Source organism: Peromyscus leucopus, chromosome 11 (assembly GCF_004664715.2).
Source record: "Peromyscus leucopus breed LL Stock chromosome 11, UCI_PerLeu_2.1, whole genome shotgun sequence".
In the NCBI taxonomy this organism is placed as follows: Eukaryota; Metazoa; Chordata; class Mammalia; order Rodentia; family Cricetidae; genus Peromyscus; species Peromyscus leucopus.
In genome coordinates this window covers 44,735,364-44,758,774 of record NC_051072.1, presented here as the reverse complement: position 1 = coordinate 44,758,774, position 23,411 = coordinate 44,735,364, and the positions used below count along the sequence as shown (strand labels likewise).

The window sequence follows — 23,411 nt, the reverse complement described above, 5'->3', positions numbered from 1 at the left end:
ATCTCCCCATGATTTTATATAAATAAAAATAGTAATTTGTATCTGATATATATATATCACTGTAATAAAAGAAAAAACTGTCAGTAAAGAGACCAGCCCTTATTCTGCTAGACATCCCAACTAAAGATAGTGACACTTCGATTGTATGTATACCTCCTTCTCTCTTCTCCCCAACTTCAACCCTTGCCCCAACTCTACAGCTTAGAAATGAAAAACATCCTATTTAGTAGCTAACAATTACATAGTGAATGTTTCGGCCCTGATCCTCCGAAGACACATCCTGTGGCCACTCTTAGTTTACTGAAGAGAAAAAAAAGTGAGCAGATGAAGTAATTTGCCCAAGGCCACTCAGCTAGTCAGGCAGTGAGAGCTAGGATGAGAAACCAGGCAGCAAGCTTAACCCCTCTTAGCTCACAAGATCCACAAACAGCCTTGAGGGAAGCAGGGCGTTATTCCCTGTTAACTGGAGAGGTAACTGAGGCCCAGAGGCTAACATACATGTTTATCTGCCCAACAGAACATTCTGTGGGCACTGCACTCAGGTGCACATCCCCCTCACCCCAAACTCACGGATATACATATAATTAAGAAACAAAACAACAGCCGGGCAGTGATGGCGCCCGCCATTAATCCCAGCACTCAGGAGGCAGAGCCAGGCAGATCTCTGTGAGTTCGAGGCCAGCCTGGTCTAGAGAGCGAGATCCAGGACAGGCACCAAAACTTCACAGAGAAACCCTGTCTCGAAAAACAAACAACAAACAAACAAAAAAAACCCAAGACAATAAATCAGAAAAAATGTGACTTATAGTATATGCAAAGGGAAGAGTGAGAAATAAGAATCCAAGACTTTACAGTCTCAGAGCAGAGATCTGAACTGATGTTTAAAAAAGGAATCTTTTTATGATTTTACTTGGAATCAAAATGTTCCATCAATTGAAAGATATACACAACACAAGGTCCCTATAGCTTCAGAGGAGAATGGGACATAAAACACAGGCAGGGCAGTTTTAGGGAAAAGAAACTCCAGTCTTGGTACAACTAATAGGACAGGCAGAATGGTAGTAGTGGTGAGACAGTAAAAATGAGAAATTTGACTTTAAAAATTCAATGGTGCTGGGAGCAGTGGTGGTGCACGCCTTTAACCCCAGCACTTGGGAGGCAGAGGCAGGTGGATCTCTGTGAGTTTGAGGCCAGCCTAGTCTAGAAATCAAGTTCCAGGGCAGCCAGGGCTGTTGCACAGAGAAACTCTGTCTTGAAAAACATACAACAAAAAAAAATTCAATGGCTGGGGCGGAAGAGATGGATCAGCAGTTAAGAACACTTCCTGCTCTCCAGAGAACCCACACAGAATTCCCATCGCTCATGCCAGGTGGCTCCCACCTGCCTGTAACTCCAGTTCCAGGAAATCCTGCACCTCTGGTTCCTGAGGGCACAACATGCACACCCACGTGCACACACTACACAAACAAGCAAATAAACAAATAAGTCTTCAAGATAAAATGAACTCAGAAGCAAAGCAGTATGAGCTGCAGGGAACTTCCCTTCAATATTTGGCTGCAGAGCAGAAATGACTGAGTCCAGTCTGGATAGACTGAACGCTGGAGTCGGCAGCCTCTTGGCTGGACCTGGGAGTAGAAGACCAAACCAGAAACCAGTCTTTAAAAACGGAGGGGACCACCACCTTGTTGGAAAAGGACAGCAAACACAGGCTACAGAATGGCAAAGCCAGACTGGGAACCTCCAATGGCTTCTTTGTCTCTGGGGATCAACCCAAGGTCCTGTGCATGTGTGCGTGCGTGTGCGTGTGTTCATTCTGCAGGAGTTTTACAATGCTGGAGACTTTAGTCTGGAGTGGTACTGTAGGCCGATGTGGCAGCTCCCCAGGCCGACTGGGGAGCAAGGGCAGGCATGCCCCTTATTTGCAGTGTATGTGTGGAAAGGAGCAAGACCGAGGGGTATATTTTCTTCATGGTCAGGTAGATTCTCGTAACGCCAGAAAAGGAAGGCAGAGCCGCAGCAGCCTACGACAAAGCTGGGCTTTCTTTCCACGGGAGACAGCAATGGTGAAGTCTAGAGCACAGCATCGGTCAGATGTGCCCGGGCTTCTTGCCATCCATCTTGCCCCTAGCTAGCTACACACACTTTTTCTTCATTACTCACAGTGTTACATGATTTGTAACTTCCTGAAAATTGACCTAAGTTCTTTGAAAAACTTGGCCAGTATTTCCTCCCCATGCACCCAAACCTCATAGTCCAAGTTGTTTTAGGGTGACTGCCCTTAACCCTAGCCTGAGCCTACGGGTGACTGTGAGAAATGGTCCCATTTCCAGCCCCTGAAGTGGAGGAAGTCTGTGCCCCTGACTGTAGCTGGCAGCTGTCCTGGGAGAAAGAGTAGGATGTGATTTATGATGAGATAAACTCGGTGAGTGGTCAAGGGAGGAAACTAAATATTTAATGGTGTCACTGAGCCTCTAGATCAACTGACTCTGAAGCCTGACCCAGAGCCAGACTTTCCAGTTGTGTGAGTCAATAAATCCAGTCTATTCTTTAAGACAGCCGAAGTCTTAGAGTGTTAGATTTCTGGGCTTCATACAGAATCCCAACTGGTAAAGGAAGAAAAAAATGGAGGAGGAGGAGGAGGATAAGGAGAAGCAGCAGTAGTGGTATAGTAGCAGTAGATGTAATAGCAGCAGCAGCAGCAGCAGCAGCAGCAGCAGCAGCAGCAGCAGCAGCAGCAGCAGCACGGCAGTGGTAGTATAGTGGTAGCAGTCATAGTGTAGAGGCCAGGGTATAAGTGAAGGACTGGACAAGGGGGTTTTACAAGCTGGTTGTTGGGCCCACACAGGAAGTTCTTAACTTTCTAACATAATTATCCCCTGCAAGTCCTCGTGGATACAGTGAGCAGAGGACTCTGAGAAAGGGTCAGCTGTGGCCAAGACTGACTGCTTCCACCAAGGTCCTTGCACAGCTGGAAAGGCTGGCCTTGGGGCTGCTGGTCCAGGGACAGCAAACGGGAGCGTGCTCTCTGAAACAGAGGATTTCTGCTCTGCCCCTGTTCTTAGAACAAGTCAGTAACTGTGAACACATTTTCAGTATTGTTAAATAGCTTTCAAATAAAATGACATCAGACGTTTTCCCTTACTTCCAAATGCTTATCAAAGGCTGCGGTCTGGTTGTGTCTCATCTGCCCTTAAGGCCCTTAAACTGAGAATGTCAGTGCTCCCACCGGGCCAAAGGGACACAACCTTGCACAGTCTCCACTGCAACTAACGAAAGCTGCCTGTACTTTGACATCATGTTTTCCCCGAATTCAGGGGACCGGCCGGAAAGAGGAAATCAGGATGCTACAGCCAACAGAACAAAGTAAGCATTTTACCTTATGATCCTTTGAAATGTTCCTTTCTTTAGTGCATGTGTGCAGGCCCCTGAGGCCATGGCACCCACATGGAAATCAGAAGACAACCTTCCAGAGGCCGTCCGTCGCCTCCCACCTTGCTGAGGTGAGTGAGTCCTCTGGATGCTTCTGCTGCTGCAGCTCTGCATGCCAGGCTGGCGGCCTGCAAGATGAGTGTCCCTACTCTGTGTCCCCTCCCTCCACAGAAGTACTGGGATTACAGACGCACACCCCGGCATTCAGACTCCCACATGGGTGCCAGGGACTGAACTTGGTTGGGCTTGTACTCAGCAAGCACTTTTACTTGCTCAACTATCTTGTTGGTCAGATAATCTTTTTCTTACCCTGGATTTTATCTTAGGATTCCAGAGAAGGCAACAGAGATGGGTGGTTTCCCAACACTCTAAACATTTGCCCTGACTAGTGTCTCTTTGAATGATCTCTGCTTTTCCTCTCCTGTCTTCACCTCTATCCCTCTTCTTTCCCTATGTTACATTTCCAAGTTCTTTCTACATTTTGGATGCCAGTATACTAATTTCCTTTGCCCTTCAGCACCTTTGTGGCATTGGAGAGATGTGCCTAGGTGGGCAACAGTACATTTGTGCCATTCTGGGCAACTGGGTTTTTCTTTTGAGACTCTAGTGAGAACTTTTGACCTTTGCCCCTAAGGCCTACAAAAGTTGAAGGCAGGAGGCACAGCACGAGCCCATGCTGCTCAATGGAAGTTACTAAGTACATGATCTGAAAACTACATTAGACAAGTCAGAACCCTTATCTTCTAAGTTAAAACATTTCTTCCCTTCTGCAGAACTCCAGGAGGCTCTTTGCCACTGCTCTCCTCCTCCACTTTCTTCACGGGACTTTAAAAAAACTGTGTGACCCTTTCTTTAACCAGGAAATAATAGAGTACCACAGTGGGATTGACAGGAAGGAGCATGTGTGAGGGCTAGGATCTCCTGTGTCCATCAAACCAAGGAAGAGCTCAGGCAAAGGAGGGAAGACAGATGACTTGGACAGGCTCACACACAGGACCGATGAGCACACCACAGTGAGTTAATACGGTAAGACATTTTGTGGACTGCACTTTGAGGAAAGTTCTGACCTGCTGGGTTCATTAGCCTCTGAAGCATGTTAAGGCCCACCTGTTCCTCCTGCCCAGGCTTCTTTGGTACCGTATTTCCCAAACCTCAGCGCCTGTCACCTTGCTTGGGAGCCATTCACTCCAGACATTATCACCAACCTGCTCAGGTACCGGACAGTTGTCTTGTACTGTCAACCAGACTGGGATTTTCTCAAGTATCTCATTACTTCACACAGTGCCCATCACACACGTGGAATGAGCCAGCATTGATAAAACCAAGAAAGAACAGCAACACCGCATCTTCCTTCGTTTATACAGGGAAATATTTTTCCTGGAGCCAGGACCACCACATCAAAAGCCCATGTAAAATGCTACAATGCCCACATCACTATGATATACATTCCCCTAAAGTGTTCCTGGATTGTATTACATGGTATGTGTATTTCCTGAAAATGGACCCCATTCTTTGAAAGAGTTGGAAAATACTTGTAGTTTTTGCCAAGGGTTTCTCTGTAGACTCGGGGTAAGGTCTGCATTCAGTCAAGCCCTCCGCACTCCGGAAGAGCTGTTATGGTTAGTCATTTCTGGTCTGGCTGTTCTGTCAGTACCCCCTTTAATCCTGATTTTACTGTTCCTAGAGCTCTCCTTTCCACCCATTGCTCTGACTGGATTATCTGTCTTTACAGCTCAGTGGGCCATAACTCAAGCCTAGGCTCCTTCTGTAACACAGGACTCTTTAACTTTTATTTTAATTCTTTGGTTTTAAAGACGGGTTCTCACTGCAGCCCACCCTAGTTTCAAACTCGCGGTTGTCCTGCTCAGCGTCCTGAGTTGATGGAATTACTGGCCTGGGCTCCTTTATTTTTGAGTTCTCCAGTTCCTGACGAGCCCAGCCCCGCACCTCCCAAGGCTCACCTACTCAACCCACTTCCTTCAGAGGCCTGCAGCCAGCCGCGGCACCTTCCACGGTACTCCTGCCGCCCGGGACAGGAGTCACCCACTGCTGTTTAAACGGAGAGTACCACAAAAGGAACAGCTGCAGTAAAACACATCAAATACTCTGCAGCCACTTGTACCGAGCAGACACCACACTGGACAGTATTGACAGCATTTCCACCCAGCGGCCAGGTCCAATGAACAACCCAGTCTAGACCGTCTCAGTCCTGAAATGCTACCTGCCCGTGTGTGGTGCGTCTAACGGCCTTGACTGTGCTATCCCAAGGCTACAGCTTCCTATCCAGCTCTGTGCCTTCTCTGGAGGGAAAAAGGGCAGAGAAAGACAAGAACCCTAGTGGCAGGTAGTGTTAAACCCCCATCCACTCCTCACAGTGCTGGGAAATAAGAATGAAGGTTGCTTTCAAGAACACGGGGCGAGGAAAAGACGCGAGTCCTTGCTGGGAGCAGCAGGGCCGGGCACCGACAGCACAACTGGACCAGACATATCAGCCAAGCACTTCGGAGAACGGGTCCTTTTCCAGGACGTGTATGAAGACTATGCAATGACATAAAGACCAGCAAGCAGCTATGTGAAAGGGCAGGAAACGAGTGCTGTACGGATGTGGGAGTTACGGTGTTTCACACCGCTTTATTTTCCTAAGAGATTACTTACATCTTGTGCCCTTAATTTCAAAGATTTAATTGAAAAAAAATGAAGACAACACACACACACACACACACACACACACACACACACACACACACTGTACTGTCTAATTAGGCAGAAGGGGTTGGATCCCCTGTCGCTCTAGGTAGATAATCTGCCTGACCGGGAGCTAAGAACTGAACTTGGTCCTCTGCAGGAACAGCACATGCCTCTGAATCACCTCTCTTTTCTCTTGGAATTCTATTTATTTATTTATTTATTTATTTATTTATTTATTTATTTATTTATTTATTTATTTACTTATTTATTTATTTATAATAAGGTGGCCTGGAACTTGATATTATTTATTTATTTATTTGAAATAAGGTGGCCTGGAACTTGCTATGTAGAACAGGCCAGCTCGGAACTCACAAAGATCCACCCTCCTAGGCCTTGCCTGCTAGGATTAAAGGCATGCACCATTACACCCGAGAGACTAAAAATTTTGTTTGAAAACTTTTTAACATTATGTGTCTGTGTGTGCTTGAGGGTGGGCTTATTCATGTGAGTGATTATACTCTTTAATTTTTAAAATGAGAGTTGTTAATCTCACTTTTAACTATGCTTACCAAAATAGATTAAGTTAGAAAAATTTACCTGATAGTTCTTGGTACTTCACTTCAGCACAACAAATGTGTGTAAACCTACTACTTTCTCTCTACCCACCCCCAAAATATTTGTGTGTGGGGGGGGGAGGGTGAGGAGAGGAGAAGGGGTAGAAGAAGAGAGAGGGAGAGAGAGAGAAAACATCACACAGTAGAGGGCAACTTGGTAACTTGTAGAGGTTGGTTCTCTCCTTCCATCATGTGGGTCTTGGGGTTCAAACTCAGGTGCCCCTTGCACCTGCGAATGCCCCTTCATGCCACACATTCTGTCCCTACCCCCACTGCTTTGCACTGGAGCTGATGAAGCTCTCTCTCCAACACTCAAACTTCCCTTCACCCCAACCGTAGCACACAGCACTGCATTTTCCACTCTGTCCCAACAGAAATTTGCTGCTATGGTTTGGATTAACTGTTGTTCTTTGTGTCTCGAGACAGGGTATCTCTATGTAGTCCAGGCTAGCTAGGAAGTGCTATATTGCCCAGGCTGGCATCAGATTCATATTCCTGTCTCAGCCTTCTAAAAGCCCTTACAATCCCCAAGAGGGATTCAGGCAGGTGCTATCTTGCCAGGCTTGGGTCTTAAATATCGCCCTCAACTAAAGGTTTAGTTTTTGATCCCATGGTGTTCCTGGGGAGTTAGGAAACCTTTAGGAGATGGGCAGAAGTGGAAGGATGTTGGCAAATGTGGTGTGATGATTAATACTGATTGTCCAGTTGACAAGTTCTAGAATCACTCATGGCATGTCTAAGATGATTTAGGTTAGATTAACTATGGTAAGATGACCCATGCTAAATATAGGTGGCGCCATTCCATGGGCTGGGGTCCCAAAATGAAGCCTTCCTTCTTCAGCTGCCTGTCACACATGAAGTCATTTGCACAGGGAGAGTGCCCTTAGGGAGGAGCTGGAGGTCAGACCCTTGACTCTCTCTCTGCTTCCTAACCTCCCTGAGGTAAACAGACTCCCTCTGGCAGACACACCAACTATGCCGCACTTTTGCTGTGAGAGGCCAAGGTCACAGCCTCAAGCAACCAGGGACTGAACCTTTTGTACCCATGAACCGAAACAGAATTTTCTTCCTTTGACGCTGCGTGCCTCAGGATTTCTGTCACAGCGAACAGAGAGATGACAAACACATCTGGATTCCTGAAGACTGGGTTGCTCCATCCACCAATGAAGTGATTCATTCTTTCGAGTTCCTTATGCAAGCAGACCTTGACAAAGTCTACCCTTGAGCTCTTGAAAGGGTTTCCCAATCATCACTGCGCTCACCCTCACCCTCCAAGGCTGCTGCGTCCCTCACCAGCTCTCTCTTGCCGTCATCCTCCAGCCTCTGTCCTTGGCTCGCATGTATCGAAGACTGGACCACACAGCCCTACTCCAACTCTTTAGAAGACTTTATTCATCTTTATGTGATGTGTGTGTTTGCCTCACATGTGTGCAGTGCCTGCACACACCAGAAGAAGGTGTTGGATCCCTGGAGCTGGAGTCGCAGAAATGTGTGAACCACCACGTGGAAGAACAGCGCATCCTCTTACCCGCTGAGCCCTCTCCTGCCTGGCCTCAGTCTTCCCTGTCTTCGCAATCGTGCTCCGCTGCACCCCGAGAATGCTCACAGGCATAATTCTCACCCCCATTGGCAGACTTCCTCCAAGAGGACACGGACAGGCTACTCCTTCCCCACAGCTCCTGTCTTCCTAGCTCCCACTTCTGAACCACTGTGGTGCCCCACTGGGCGCCTCCCTTACTCTTCATTCTCTTCATCCCTAACAGGCTTTTCTCATGTCACCCGGGGCCTGGCTGTTTGTTGTCCTTTCATTTGCCTTCCTGTACCTGCACTCAGCTCAGGAAGACTAGGGAATGAGCTCCATCAGAGCGCTCGCTCGCTCTCTGTCTCTGTCTCTGTCTCTCTCTCTCTCACACACACACACACACACTCGCACGCACACACGCACGCACGCACGCATGCACGCACGCACCCACCCCAGGTAGGTTCTAGGTATTTAAGATCCCAGATTTCCTTGTTCAAATGGCTCTCTGAACCTATGTTCCTGGAAATGAATAGCACTACAGGTGTATGAACTAAGGAAGGGTGGCCAACAGGAAGGAACAGTGTACCTGAGTAATGACATACAGGTGGGGTCATCTGTACACACAGGCTCCCCAGTGTAAGGGTGGGTCAGGTGTACTTCAGCAAGTACTCTTGCCCAAGCTGCATGAACATTAACAGTAAGCCTCATCGATCCATTCAATCGTCTTTCATTAAACTCCAGCTACTCCACTTCAACTCCTTTTGTTATATCCATCTTAAAAGCCTTGCCCAGGACCACATTAAACAGCTGCCTTCTCTGTTCTTACAACCAGGGGACCACATAGAGCTATGGCTTTGCTACTATCATGTGTCTCTAACTTGAACTGGATTTTAATGGACTTAGAATAACCCATCCTTAAATGCCCCTCTCCCACTCCTCAAACCATGACCAGTCAGTCTCCTCATCTTTCTCCCCTCTGTCAGGAGCTTTCCTTGCTGCCTTCATCACCATGGCTACGAGACGAAAGTTCCCATTATAAGCATCGTTACACCTGTTTCATCCCTTCCCCTTCATAAGTTTAACAGGCACCCATCTTGTGTAAAGCCCACTTCGTGCTCTGGGCTCCGGCCTATCCAAGCCACTCTATGGATCTCATCTACGAAAAATCTCCTATAGTTCCTTTGTACAGGCTCCTCTCTCTGTCTCTCTCTCTCTGTCACACACACACACACACACACACACACACACACACACACACACACACACACGTCTTCATCTCAATAAAGCAAAATCCAATCTCCCTGATCCTGGGACTCCATCAGACACCACTCCCTTGTCTTCCCTCAAAGATCTCTAAAGATGGCACAGTCACCCTGTCCTCACCTCTCCTTTACCCTCGGTCCTGGCCTCAGAAAAAAGGGAACTGCTTTCACCAGGCTCCCTAATGGTTTCTAAGAAGTCTCACTACATTTTCTAGTACTTATCTCGATTTTATATATATATATATATATATATATATATATATATATATATATATATGACAGCAGTTCCTATTCGTTCCCCTTTTTTAAAAAAACCCCACCTTCCCCAATGCTTGAACTTTGCTTTCTGACATAGGTTCTCCTTACGTAGCCCAGGCTGCCCCCAAACTTGCAGTCTTCCTGCCCCAGACTCCCCAGAGCTGGGATTAAAGCATATACCACACCAGCCTTTCCCCCTTTCTCTGAGCCATCCCGTGCCCTGGCTTCTGTGGTGACGGCTCCACTTTTCATCCTGGCTCTGGCTGTTTCTTCCTAATCCCCACCCTCTCTGGCACTTCACTGTCCCAGCTCCTTTTCCTTAGGTTTCTTGGGATTTGGTTCCGTCACTTTGCCTTGTCCTCATTGTAACGCCTTCCTTCTTCCACCTGGATGACTACACACGCTACCTCTGGTCACAGACTCCCTATCTGTGCCTTGGAACACATCTCCCGAGACCTAGACTCCTATCTCTAGCTACTGTTTAGCTCCACTGGGATATTAATGACCACTTCAGATCAGGATGCCCCAAGGTCAACTGACATCTTGCTTTTACCCCAGATCAAACCTGCCACTCCCCGCCCCCATTCCACACACCCATCCTTACTATGCACTCAGCTATCTAAGCCAGAGGCAGAATCTTTCTGGATGTCTTTGGATTGACTCTCCAGACTGCCTGTGAGCTTCCTAAAATGCAGATCTAATCACAGCACCCCCTTTCAGTGGCATCCTTCCCCAGAGACTGTGGGGTCAGGTGCCAAGTGCTCAGCTTCACACACAGGCCTTTCTGCAGCTGCCCACACCTGGGCATCTCACTGGCTTTCTCAATGCTACCCACTGTCCTGGAATCTGTGCTGCAGATGTGATGAAGGACTTTGACATCTCCCTCACTCGGGGGCTCTCCGAAGACTAGCCATTGTCTTCTTCACCTGAGGAACCTTCACCTCTTACTTACAGATCTCAGTACAGACCTCATCTTTTTCCGCAAAGCTTCCTTGAACTTAGACCAATTCAGGAGTTCTCTGTGCTCCGATACCACCTCAGCTCACAGGGACCAACAGAGGACTTGCCATGCCAACCAGCATCTGCATCCCCACATGTCCCCAGCATGCCTTGAACAAAGGCTTGGGTTTAGTTACATCTGCAAGCCTAGAATCTGTCATCATTCTGCAATACTTACACATTGTTTAATTGGTACGTTTGTACAAACCAAAACCACCACCAAGACAGACTGGAGAGATGGATCAGGGGTTAAGAGTGATTCCTGTTCTTCCTGAGGACCCAAGTTCAGTTCCTAGCACTAACAATGACTTCCAACTCCAACCCCAGGGGATTGAATGACCTCTTCTGGCCTCAGATGACACTCATACTCACATGGCACATGCTCACACTGACAGACACATATATGTAAATAAAAATTAAGAAATTCAAATGTTTCTTAGGCTTATTTGTCCAATACCCTTCCTCTATTATTTACAACCTGGTAGTTCCATGAGTGTGTGACTCCAGAGAACATCATTCAAAGCTCTGGGCACCTGGTGATGGCAATGTAGCCTTGATGTGCAGGCTGCAAGCACAAACATGCCGGATGCGAAGAGTGAATGGACTGCTGCCCCCAGGAATCCTGTGCGGGAGTGCTCACCCGCCCCACATGCCCAAGCCTCCGCATGCAAAGTTACAGCCTCATTGGTGAGCATCTAGTCACCACTGTTCCAACAGTGAACCTCCTTGTTCACTTAAGGATCTTTTTATTTGGTTTAGGACTGAAGTGTTTAATAAACAGAATGTTCTAGATCAAGAATTAAATGCCTTGGCCCAAGTCAAATTCTACCAATAAACACAGCTATGTTTCATTAAAAATAGCTTTTGATAAAGTTCTTTTTTTACTCTGAGGAATTAATGTGCAGAGAGGCCATTTCTGTTTCGTTTCTGAGTTAACAGGGAAAGTTATTTAGCATGACAAAGTACCCATTTCTATCTTTTTTCCATCTGTTTTGAAAGAAGTCAGTTGATGGGGTTCGGCCTTTATGCCCCCACACTTCCACTTCCAGTCCCTCCAGTCTCTCACCGGCTCCGGGCTCCCCCTCTAGAAGTGCCCTGGCAAAGGTGGCTTTTCCGGTCTTTCCAGATTCTCTTCACTTTTCTCTTTAAAAACACTTATTACCATTCCTGTTTAACTATGGAGGTGCAGCGCTGGGAGGGGGCCGGACCCACGCTACAGCCCTGGCCTCTTGATCCGTGCACAAACACTGCTCTGAGGACCGAACCCAGGGCCATGCGCTTGCTAGGCAAGCGCTCTACCACTGAGCTAAATGCCCGACCCCAGCTCTGTCCTTTTCATGGCATCTCTCCCTTCACCCCGCTGACGCTCAACTTGGTGTCTCTTCATCTTGCTCCTTCCTGTCTCAGGGCTTTGGGGACCACCCACCCACAACTACCTACTGCCTATCAATAGCCTGCACTTGGATCTCAAGCCACAGCTGCACACCCACAGACACCTCAAAGGTGTACCAACTATGAAGTTCCATCGTCCTCAAGAATTTCCGCCTCCATTTGCTCCTCTCCACCTAGGCATCTGAGCTAGAAACTGGTCACATGGACGGCTGGTGTGCACCATCAATGTCAGTGTTTGTGAGGAGACAGACACTATGCTATAGGTTTATAAGCACTTTCTTATTTAATTCCCCCACCAAGCCAAAAGGCAGGCATTATCAACTGTATTTTACAGGACAGACAAGTACAGTAATGTGCTCAGGTCACACAGCAGGTGTGGAGCTGTTCTCCTGCCTCTGCTCTGTTCAAGCTGCAACTACAGCCCCCCTGGAGGGAAAAGGTCAAACTTCTCTCCAGGGCACTTCCCCACACTTAAACAGGGAGAGAGCAGTAAGCTAAAGAGCGGAGACACACACAGTTTGTCTGATGTCTTATCTCTACCATTCCCTGGGGATCGGGATCGCCGCCAGGACTGAGGAGGAGTGTCCCACTTTAACTTCCATCCCGTCCTGAAAAACAGGCTGTGTTGGGCTGGGCAGCGTTCAGCCACCCATTTCCTAAGGGTGAAACAACTCCAGCTGGGCCCACTTGGGCAGCTGCCCTTTGCAAGCTCTCATTCTTTCCCAGAGCTTCTGTCGGGGTTCTTAGGTAATCAATAAACCACCTGAAAGATGCACTCGCAGGATGCAGCACCTCTTTCTCAAAGCACCAAACAGAGAAGACTTAGCAGAGGCCCTCTAAGAGATCTCCCAGCAAGCTAATGGCGGGGATGAACATCTTTTCATTGAGTTGGACATTTTGGATATACAGTGGATTGTGATGATGGACAACCTGGGCCTGACTAAAAGTTGGGTGCTGGAGAGATGGCTCTGTGGTTGAGTGCCTACTGTGCACCGGGCGGTGGTGGCGCACGCCTTTAATCCCAGCACTCGGGAGGCAGAGCCAGGCGGATCTCTGTGAGTTCGAGGCCAGCCTGGGCTACAGAGTGAGACCCAAGAAAGGCGTAAAGCTACCCAGAGAAACCCTGTCTCAAAAAAAAAAAAAAAAAAAAAAAAAAAAAAAAAAAAAAAAAGAGTGCTTACTGTTCTTACAGAGAACCTGGGTCCGGTCCCCAGCACCCATATGGTGGTTCACAATTGTAACTCTAGTTCCAGGGGATCCAACATCTCTCCTAATCTCCTCAAGCTCCTAAATGCATACATGCACACATAAAATAAAATAGGTATATATTTTTAAGTCCTAAAATGTGGTAGCTGCTAAATCTTACAAGAAACTGATTTGTTTCTCTCACTCTATAGACAGAACCCCAGAATTTGGTTCTCTCCTTTTACATCACTTGTATAAAATAGTAATTTTGTTATCATGTTCTGTGGATAAACAGCTATCAGAACTGATCTATAGCATCACAGTTTCATTGTGAACAGCATTTGTAGAGGGTCTTCTAAGTTAGGAAATGTTACTCACACTGGCTTCTCCTAACTGAAAATTCCGTGATGGTTGAGGATCTGTATGTCTGTTGCTTACTTGACCTATATACTTGGTAGTGAAAATTTTAAATTAAAGGATCCTTTTCTAAAAGATTATTTCCATTTTTTTTTCTTTTAGGAAAGAAAAAAAAAACATCGTGTTAAAATTAAATCACCTGTGTACAGTATCTGCTGTTAAATGAATTCCTGCCTGTGTGAACACCAACCGTTGTGGGCATGCAGCTGGCCAGCCACTACTCTGCTGCTGCTCAGCTCAGGGGAGGAACCCGCTTTCCTTCTAATTCTACCGCAATGCAAGCTTCCTGGGAATGTAGTCCCTGTCATAATTGTTTCTGTAGTTCTTGGTAAATGTAGAAGAAAGTACTCTACACACAGCATGTGCTTTGCCATGACAGTCAGCCAACAGACAAGAGACGAAAACCTACATGGCCATCTTAGAATGACTCCTAAGCTCAGACCAAATCACCAAGTCAGTCAGGCAAGTGATGCAGCCCTGAGAAACTGTGGAGACCAGGAACTGAGTGCAGACTCCGTCAGGACAGTGCCAGGAGGGGTGGGGTTACAGAACAGAGGGACACACACAGAAGAGCGAGGCCATTCCCCAGCTCCTGCTTCCACCTGCTGGCACAGGAGAGGAACTGTTTGTAGACTGGGTAAAATCTGCAGGCAGCGCTAGAGAAAAACCATGAAAGCGGTGAGTTCCAAAGTTCTCTGGCCAAGGTGACAGACAAGACAAAAACCCCACAAGCCTGGCGTTTGTTCTGAGAAGTCTTGACTGCCTGATGTGCCCCAGAGCACTGCCCCATGTTTTTCTGTTTGTCCGTTAAGGACAGGAGACAGGGTCTGGATCTCTAGCCTGGGTGAGATCCTCCTGCTCACAGGCATGCATCCTCACGCCCAGGCACACTTTCTCTTGCCAGCGCGCATTCCTTTGTTCTAACAAGAGTACGTTCACATTCTTGGACTAGAATGGATACTGCAACTGTCTTCTTTTTTCTTTGTCTTTGAAGTGCCAGGGATGGAACCAAGGCCTGCGTGCACTAGGCAAGCTTGCCACCCCTGAGCTGCACCCCTAGCCAGTTTTGGTCTCCCCCGACTCCATCCCTCCCTTGGTCTTCTCTAGTAAAACTCCTGTGAAAACGGTGCTACCAGCTATCCCAGTGTGGATGCCTCCCTCTTTCGGCAGGACTTGTACGTAGAACATATTACACATCCGTTTCTGTAGGAATGAACAATGGTGAACTTCAATTCCTCCTCTTTTTTTTTTTTTTTTGGTTTTCCGAGACAGAGTTTCTCTATGTAGCTTTGTGCCTGTCCTGGATCTCACTCGGTAGCCCAGGCTGGCCTCAAACTCACAGAGATCCGCCTGCCTCTGCCTCCCAAGTGCTGGGATTAAAGGCGTGCGCCACCACCGCCCGGCCTCAATTCCTCCTTTTAAAAGTTGATTTTTATTTAAAAAAAAAAAAAAGGTGATATTTTAAAAGTAGTATTAGTTTAGATTTGTAATGCAGTAGAAAAGTTTGTTTACAACCTTCGTTATATTATAAAAAAATGAAAAGAGATTCTTTGAAACCATCTTTTTTTAAAAAACTAAGAATAAAAAAATGTTAGAAACTACATATGGTCATGAGACTATGAGATGCAAGAAAATATGACAGATAGTTGTTGCTGGAAAAAGAGAACTTTCATATTAGTTCATATTACAAAATTGTAATAAACAGAGAAACTCAGGTTCTAAGAAAAACGGAACAAGAGAATAGCCTGACTTCCCTTTATTCTGTGTATCACACAGACTTGATCAAGGCTCCAGACAGTCGGTGTAAACACACACGGAAAGATTTAAGTGCTGTAAGGTCGGAAAGTGGCCCAATCAAGGTGGCCCCGACCACAGAGCGGCAGAGCAAGCGCTGCTCCGTCAGTAAAATGTCCTTTAATAATTCATCAGGCAAGGCCTGTCCAGGGCATGCAGCCTACCTCAGGAAAGCCACTCCACTGAATGAATTGCTGCCGGCACCTTTAACTGGCACTTGGAGTACACTTTTCGGAATTGAAATCCTTAGTAATTACTCAGGAGACTAATTCTCCTCCTCCTGTGCATTACTTACACATTGATGGCTTTTGATTATTTTATGTATGTGTGTGTATTTGATTGTTGAATTGCTTTTCAATATGGATTCAATTGCTAATAAGTGTTTGTTTTCACATGTGACAATGGCAATGTGGTTATGTGGTTTTGAAAAACTATTTTCTTTCGTAGATCTACAGACCAAAATAGTTATGGTGAAAATAATATAGTGGTAATTTGCTTAAAAAAATAACTGGGGGGAGAAGTGGTGTATGAAGAAGGTAAGCGAGGAGCTGACAATCTTGAAGCATGGTGGGGAGGTGCATTATATAATTTCTGATAGAAAATTTATATAAAAAGTTGTTTTCTTTCTCTATTTATCTGAATATTTTTTATTGGCTGAGCATTTCATACATATGTACCCGCCTGCATACAATGTACTTTAAACATATTCACCCCAATAAAAAGTTTTAAACATTTAGTCACATCCCTATCATGCTGAACACACTCAATTTCACCTAAAATATATTTAATTATTCACGTTCCTAGTTCTAGTTGCTATTCTAGACTTAGGTGCTCAGAAAATGTATGAACTCCAAATTAGCATGACCAAACTGTCGAGCTATTTGAAGACACAATGGGAAACCCCTAAAGAGTAAACTAGAGCACAGTAAGAAAAAATAGAAGCGACCAGCAAGTGAAGAGTCACAGCTCACAGTGGGAAGGACGCATGGCAACCAGCTAGTTCAAATCCTTTACTTTAGGATGGTGGCCAGTAATGCCAGGTCTCGAGTAACTCTCAGCCCAGACTTAAGCATCTTCTTTTACTGCAGAGAGAGAGCAGAGCATACAGAAAACAGACTGTTAGGGAGACTCAAATAATATCGATGTGGTGACATGTCTCAAGCTTGAGGGTGGCAACTTGTGAGTGTGGAAATCAGAGAGCCAGCAGGCTGCTTCATTTAGTTCCCAGCTTCTCCTGCTGCTGGTTCTGTGTGGCCAACCCCTGCTATCCCTGCCATGAACAGGAAGAATAATGTCAAATATCCGTGTAGCAGGCACTATAAACACCTTATATACACTGAATTCTTCCAACAACACCGACACAGACCTTACTATCGCTATCATTTCAGATCAGATGAAACTGGGAGCACGGAGGCTCAACAGCTTGCCCGAGCGTGGACGCAGCTAAGCACTGAAGTGTCCGGTCAGTCACACCACCGCCTTTCCAGTACTGCTCTCTAAGCTGCCATTCACCTGGCGCATCTTCAGCGCCTGTACTTCTTTTCATCCTCATGTGTCTTTCGTTGGTAGGCAGGCCGGGACACAACCAGAGGGCTGGTCTGGCACAGTGGACCCTAGGAACCACCATCCTCATGGACATGCGTCAGTGTGGAAAATGAGGGTGGCTATGACCCCTTCCACGTCTATTGCACACGGACAACCTCAGCAAACTGACCTTCAGATGATAAAAGTGATTTTAGATAGTTTGATGGCTTATACTTTAAAAGCCTACTCTTTAAAGCAGGGTAGTTTCCGGACCAATAAAAGACAAAAAGTAGCCTATAAAAAGAACCTTCCCAACAAAGATGAAAGACGACTAATTACCTAACACAGCTCTTTTAGATTTGGAAGATGCGTTCAGACCAAAGCAAAGCACCTACTTAAATGAGTGCATGGCCACTTACTTCCCGAATGCTCATGCTAAGTCTTTCCATTCATTATCTCAATTAATTTTCACTCTGCAGAGGAAGAAACTGAGGTGGGAAACACTGAAGACACACAGCGACGTGAACAGCACACGGGAGCCGAGTGAGGAGGCAATCTCATTCCCGAGTCTGAACCTCAGCCATCACTGAGCTGCCTCTTTCAATCCGAACATGCCGTTTAACTTCCTCCAAACCAAGATTTGGGTTCCCAACAGAGTATCCCATCTATCGCCTACAGCATCACACATGGTAAGATGCTGGGAAGGTCAGAGGAGAGGGAAAATCGGAGATGAAGAGGTTTCTGCTTCACAGGGACACGCCATAGTGCCAGTCACCAGGCCGGAATCCCTAGCGAGATTAGAACAGGTCCTTCTTTCCCTTTTGGGGTGGTGGTGGGTATGATCCTTAGCACAGACAGGATGTGGTGGTGGGGTGGGAAGGGTGCTTTCATTTCCAGTGTATTTGGTTGGGGATGCCAGCAATGTCCAAGTGAGAAATGTAGTGGGCATCCAGAACTCAGGAGGTAAAAATGAGCACAGACCTGAGCTCAGTCTGTAGCACCTGTGGGGGATCTTGCACTATCATGCTAGAGAGCGTAAGCTGATTGTGTGGACAAGCTGGCCCCGACAGCTCAGCCTCTACTCTCAGTACTGGGGAGGCTAGAGAGCCTGGGCTTACAGTGAGCTCCAGGTCAGCCTATTCCCAACAAGGAAGCACACGAGCAGAAAACCTTTGGTGAGGGCCTGGGAAGGAACTGTACTCTGCTAGGCACTCTGGTAGCTGATTTTAAAGAACAAGAGAGACCCTCTAGAAAATTACAGTAATCTAGATAAACAACAAAAATAAAAGGAGCAGCAGTAGAAAAAAAAATATTAGATGCAAGAAATATTCAAATGACTAAAAAAAAAAGCGGCAGAACTTTGTAAAAGTCGAAATGCTACAGTTTCTAGTTTGGGTGGGATGGCAAGTGACGTGGGCTATGGGGGATGACTAGTAAGTGTCAGATGTGATTATTCTGTGATCAGGTGCCTATGAGAGACTGGGGTGTGCAGGCGTGGCGATTTAAAGATTCTTATCTATTATTACTGTGTGTGTGTGATTTAAAGATTCTTATCTATTATTACTGTACTGTGTGTATGTGTGTGTGTGTGTGTGTGTATGTGTAGGTGTTTGCAAGTATGTGGTAGTTTAAAAGAAAATGGCCTCCAAAGGGAGTGGCACCATTAGGAGGTGTGGCCTTGTTGGAGGAAGAGTGTCACTGGGGGGCAGGCACTGAGGTTTCTTTTTCTCAAGCTTTCCTCAGAGTGACAGTCAGTCAACTTCCTGCAAGATGTGGGACACTTGGCTATTTTTCCAGCACCATGCCTGCCTGCATGCCGCCATGCTCCCTGCCATGATGGACTGAACCTCTGAACTGCAAGCGAACCCCCTCAATTACATATTTTCTTTGTAAGAGTTGCTGTGGTCATGGTGTCTCTTCACAGCAGTAGCAAACTCTAACCAAGACAGAGTCAGCGCTTTCCTTCAACTGTGGGTTCTGGAAACCGGATTCGAGTCAGTTAGGGGGCAAGCACTTTCACTGCCCACATCATCTTGCTGGCCCCAGTGTGGTGACAGAACTGGAGATAGGAACCTGAGAGTAAGAAAGAGAAATTCTGACATCCGAAAATATATAATTCTTCAAAAGGACTGGGTCGCCTAAGAGAATACGGATGTGGATTAGTTACTTTTGTGATGACCAAATACTTGACCAGAAGCAACTTAAGGGAAGAAGGGCTTGTTTAGGGCTCACCGTCAAGGGAACGCAGCCTGTCATGGCCTGGTCGGTGTGGCAGCAGGAGCATCATGTGACTGGTCAGAGAGTGGACAGGAAGCAGGACCAGGCTATAAAATCCCAGCATCCATCCTCTCTAGAGCTTCTCTCAGCAAGGCTCTACCCACTAAAGATTCTACAACTTCTGAAAGAGTACCTTAGCAGGGGACCACGTGTCCAAGCACAGCAACGCATGGGAACATTCCACATTCAAACCACATGTGTACAGCAACAGAGGACTCTGGCCAAGCAGAGAGAAAAGAAATGAGTAGCAGTTGGATGGAAGGAGGGTTCCAGAGCAGTGGGATGTGGAAGTGTGGTGGTATTGTGTTCTCCAAAATATTGTGTACTCTAATAAATTTATCTGGGGTCAGAGAACAGACAGCCACTAGATACAAAGGCTAGAAAATGGTGGCACTCACACCTTTAATCCTAGCATTCCAGAGATAGAAATCCCTCTGGATCTCTGAGTTCAAGGCCACATTGGAAATAGCCAAGCATGGTGACACGCCTTTAATCCCAGAAAGCCAGCCTTTAATCCCAGGGAGTGGTGGTAGAAAGCAAAAATATATATAAGGCGTGAGGACCAGAAACTAGAAGCATTTGGCTGGTTAAGCATGTGGCTGGTTAAGCATTCAGGCTTTGGAGCAACACAGTTCAGCTGGGACCCATTCGGATGAGGACTCAGAGGCCTCTAGTCTGAGGAGACAAGACCAGCTGAGGATCCGGCGAGGTGAGATAGCTGTGGCTTGTTCTGTCTCTCTGATCTACCAGCATGGACCCCAATAACTCGCCTCGGGTTTGATTTTATTAATAAGAACTTTTAAGATTCATGCTACATGGAAGCTGGAGTGTGGACACAGCTAAGGAAAGAAGTTAGTGGGAGACACACACAGCAACTGAGAAAATCCATCACTCCAGTGCAGGTCATTGGAAAGGGAGCCTGGGAAGAGCGCTCAGAGGTGAGGGCAGCTGTGAACTTAACTGCTCTGCAAGTCAGTGCGATATCACATGGAGACCAGTCAGCTCAGGCTGGAAACTGTTCCATTGGTGACTGACGGCCTAGACTTGGTATTTATTAACCACCTTTCCCCTACTCTGTTCTGGGCAGCCACACTGATCTGCCAACTGCCAACTACACAGGGTTTTAAAAGCGTTCTCCTGGTGCTGTCCATGTGTCATTTTTACAGGGCAGCTTACTTAGCAGAAAAACAAGCCCTCACAATGAACACTGGTCACCATGTCTTTATCAGACTGGGGTCTACATGGGTGCAGATCTACAACACTGATCCTTACTTCTCCTCTAACGTCACCAGGAGTCGGTCATCCTTCCCCTCACTGATAAAGCTTCATAGCTTCTTTTTAAGGTGTAGGTAATGGATCCCAGGGTCTTGCCCATGCTAAGCATGTACTCCACCACTGGTTCCTTTTATTATCACAAGCAGGTATTTAATTATCCAGGTCCTTGGTATTCTTCTTCTTTTGCCTCGAATGAAAGGAAGTTGTAAATTACAATGTTTGATATCAAACACTGTGCTCTACTTTCAACACATTAACTCCTCCAAACTTTACAGATTGTAGGAGGCATTTAATGTTCACTCCGTGGTGGACTCAATGAGAGAGGAGGTGTGGGGCCTCCCCAGACCACAGGGGCTGCAGCACAGCACCCCACTTCCTTAGCCGGTTTTCTAGCAGCCACTGCCTTCTTACCCACTGTGCTATTTTTAAGTTCTGGTAAACAAGGGATTAGAGAACACCGGGCTTTACATGTCCAAATTCCATGTCCTTCAAAGCCCAGCTGTGACACATAAATCATGTGCTAATCCCTATTTCTATCTTGGAAGTGACTCCTCTCCCTTGATTTGCCTATCAGTTTCTCTACCACCCTCTAAGGGATTTATCACCTTCACATTTATATTCTAATTATTTAAGTATGTGGTTTTTCACCCTTACTATGATGTTTCCTTTGTCTTTTAACAAGCAAAATAAAAACAAGCTAAGAATTAGCCCTAGGAAGTCTACTTGTACATTTACCACATAGTATTATTCTGTAGGCTGTTACTCGTTACATTGCTCAATTTACCTATGTTATAGGTCTGCAGGATACATCTTTCTGTGAAACAGTGCTTAGAAAAAACGCTTCCACTGATTCTCTTTATTAAAAGATGTATTTTTTTTGTGTGTGTGTGTAAGCCACTGCTAGGCAGCAGAGGCCCCGAGAGGCCAGAAGAGGGCATCAGATTCTCTGAGGCTGAACTTACAGGCACTTGTGAGCACCTAATGTGGGTGCTGGCAACAGAACCCCAGTCCTCTGGAGGAGCGGCAAGGGCTCTTAACCACTGGGCCATCTCTCTAGTCCCCAGTAATTCATCTGTTATGTTTTCCTTTGCCCTATTTTCCAGAAAGCCCAGAGCAAAATACCAGACTGACTTGATGTTCTTTCCATTTTTTTTTTTTTTTGTCTTTAATAGTCTTCTCCTTTTACTTTCGTATATTTATTTATTTATCAAGGATCTTGCTATGTAGCCCCAGGCTAGCCTCCAATGTGTGGTAATCCTTCTACTTCAGCGTCCTGAATTCTGGGGTTACAGGTATGTGCCAACTTACCTGGCTATTTTCATTCATTTTCCCACATAATTTTAGGTCAGTAAACACAAGTGCATTGTGAGAGCAGACGTGTTTGAGGAGGAAGAGTCAGCTTCAGTGAGTGAATAATGCCAGTCTAAGCTTCCCAGCAGGGCCCTGCGCACAGTCCCTTGCACAGTTAGCTGCCCCAAGTTCAGGTTCCTGGGACAAGAGAAGGAAGTTCTGGAGTTTACGCACAGGTTGCAAGCAGCTATCTTGGATCACCCACCACCTCTGAAACGTGACAGCATTTCAGTGCTGATATGAAGAGGCTCTGATGAGCAGTTTTACACACCTTTCTGACCAGGGCTGGATCCTTTTGCTATTCCAATTCTGATTTTCATGTCTTTATTTCTCTTCGGCTAAAAACATGCTATCAGGGGCTGGAGAGATGGCTCAGAGGTTAAGAGCACCAACTGCTCTTCCAGAGGTCCTGAGTTCAATTCCCAGCACCCACATGGTGACTCACAACCATCTGTAATGAGACCTGGCACCCTCTTCTGTATACATAATAAATAAATAAATTTAAAAAAAGATGTTTAAAAAAAAATGCTATCAGGAGGAGAGTACTTGTGGCACATGGAGCTGGATTTTAATGCAGCGGGAATGAGATGTGTTCCAGACAGGATCTCACTATCATGGTGTACTTGGGCTGGGTACTTTTTCCACCACATAAGTGGAACAGCAGGCCACCGTTTTTTAATGGGACCAACAGAATGTTACCTCTTTCAAGAATGTTCAGGGACGTGTGTGTCCTCCATCTCAAGTACCTCTTGAGTCATAAATGTCCGGAGAGTCTGGCTCCCCTGCCATGAGCTGACCCCAGGCCTGTCCAAGAGAGGCGTGCCTTCTGCTCCTTCTCAGCTTGATTGCTTCTGACCCAGTATTTCACAGACTGGCACTTCTTTCATATCCAGGCCAACATATTTAGAAAAACTTTGCTTCTGGAGAATCATTAATTAGACTACTGCTCTACAGAGCTATCGCCTGGGTCTGTAAGGGACCCCGTGACCTTGAATGCCTCCAGTGATGACTACAGAATATGACAAAGTTCCCACTTGTCATTTATGACTTCATCTCTGCCTTGTGCCCACCCGAATACACACTCAAGATTCCTCTGGATCTGCTGCTTGAGCACAGCCCCCGACAACTGGCTGACTGCTGTGGATCACGCCACTCTATGTTCAGAAGTACGAAACTAGGGTTCTATTGGCCAATTAACACTCAGACATAGTCATTTCCCTTAGCAACTGGCATTTTGCTTAAACAAACTTAAAACCAGTCATTTCAAACAGAGTTTAAAATATCTACTGCCTACTCAGTTATGCTCACTTCCATCTAAATTGTCAATAACATTCATCAAATCTAGGTCTGTACTCTTTAGACATAAGCAGGGAATCCTGACTCCTCAGTTACTATTGCTGATGCTATCTTTTCACTTATCCATTT

At 46.3% G+C, this 23,411-nt stretch overlaps 1 protein-coding gene across 2 annotated transcripts in view; it reads right to left on the bottom strand.

Annotated features, from left to right (window-relative positions):
- The window catches only part of Nln (neurolysin), a 102,199-nt gene that overhangs the window by 64,479 nt on the left and 14,309 nt on the right, over positions 1 to 23,411 (bottom strand). The window contains exon 1 of one of the 2 annotated variants that reach the window (XM_037209456.1): positions 16,532 to 16,642. The exons of the other annotated variant lie outside the window; for it this stretch is intronic. The gene's annotated coding sequence lies outside the window, so the exon portion shown is untranslated. Of the gene's footprint in view, positions 1 to 16,531; positions 16,643 to 23,411 lie in introns of those variants that run through there. 2 annotated transcript variants of the gene reach the window in all.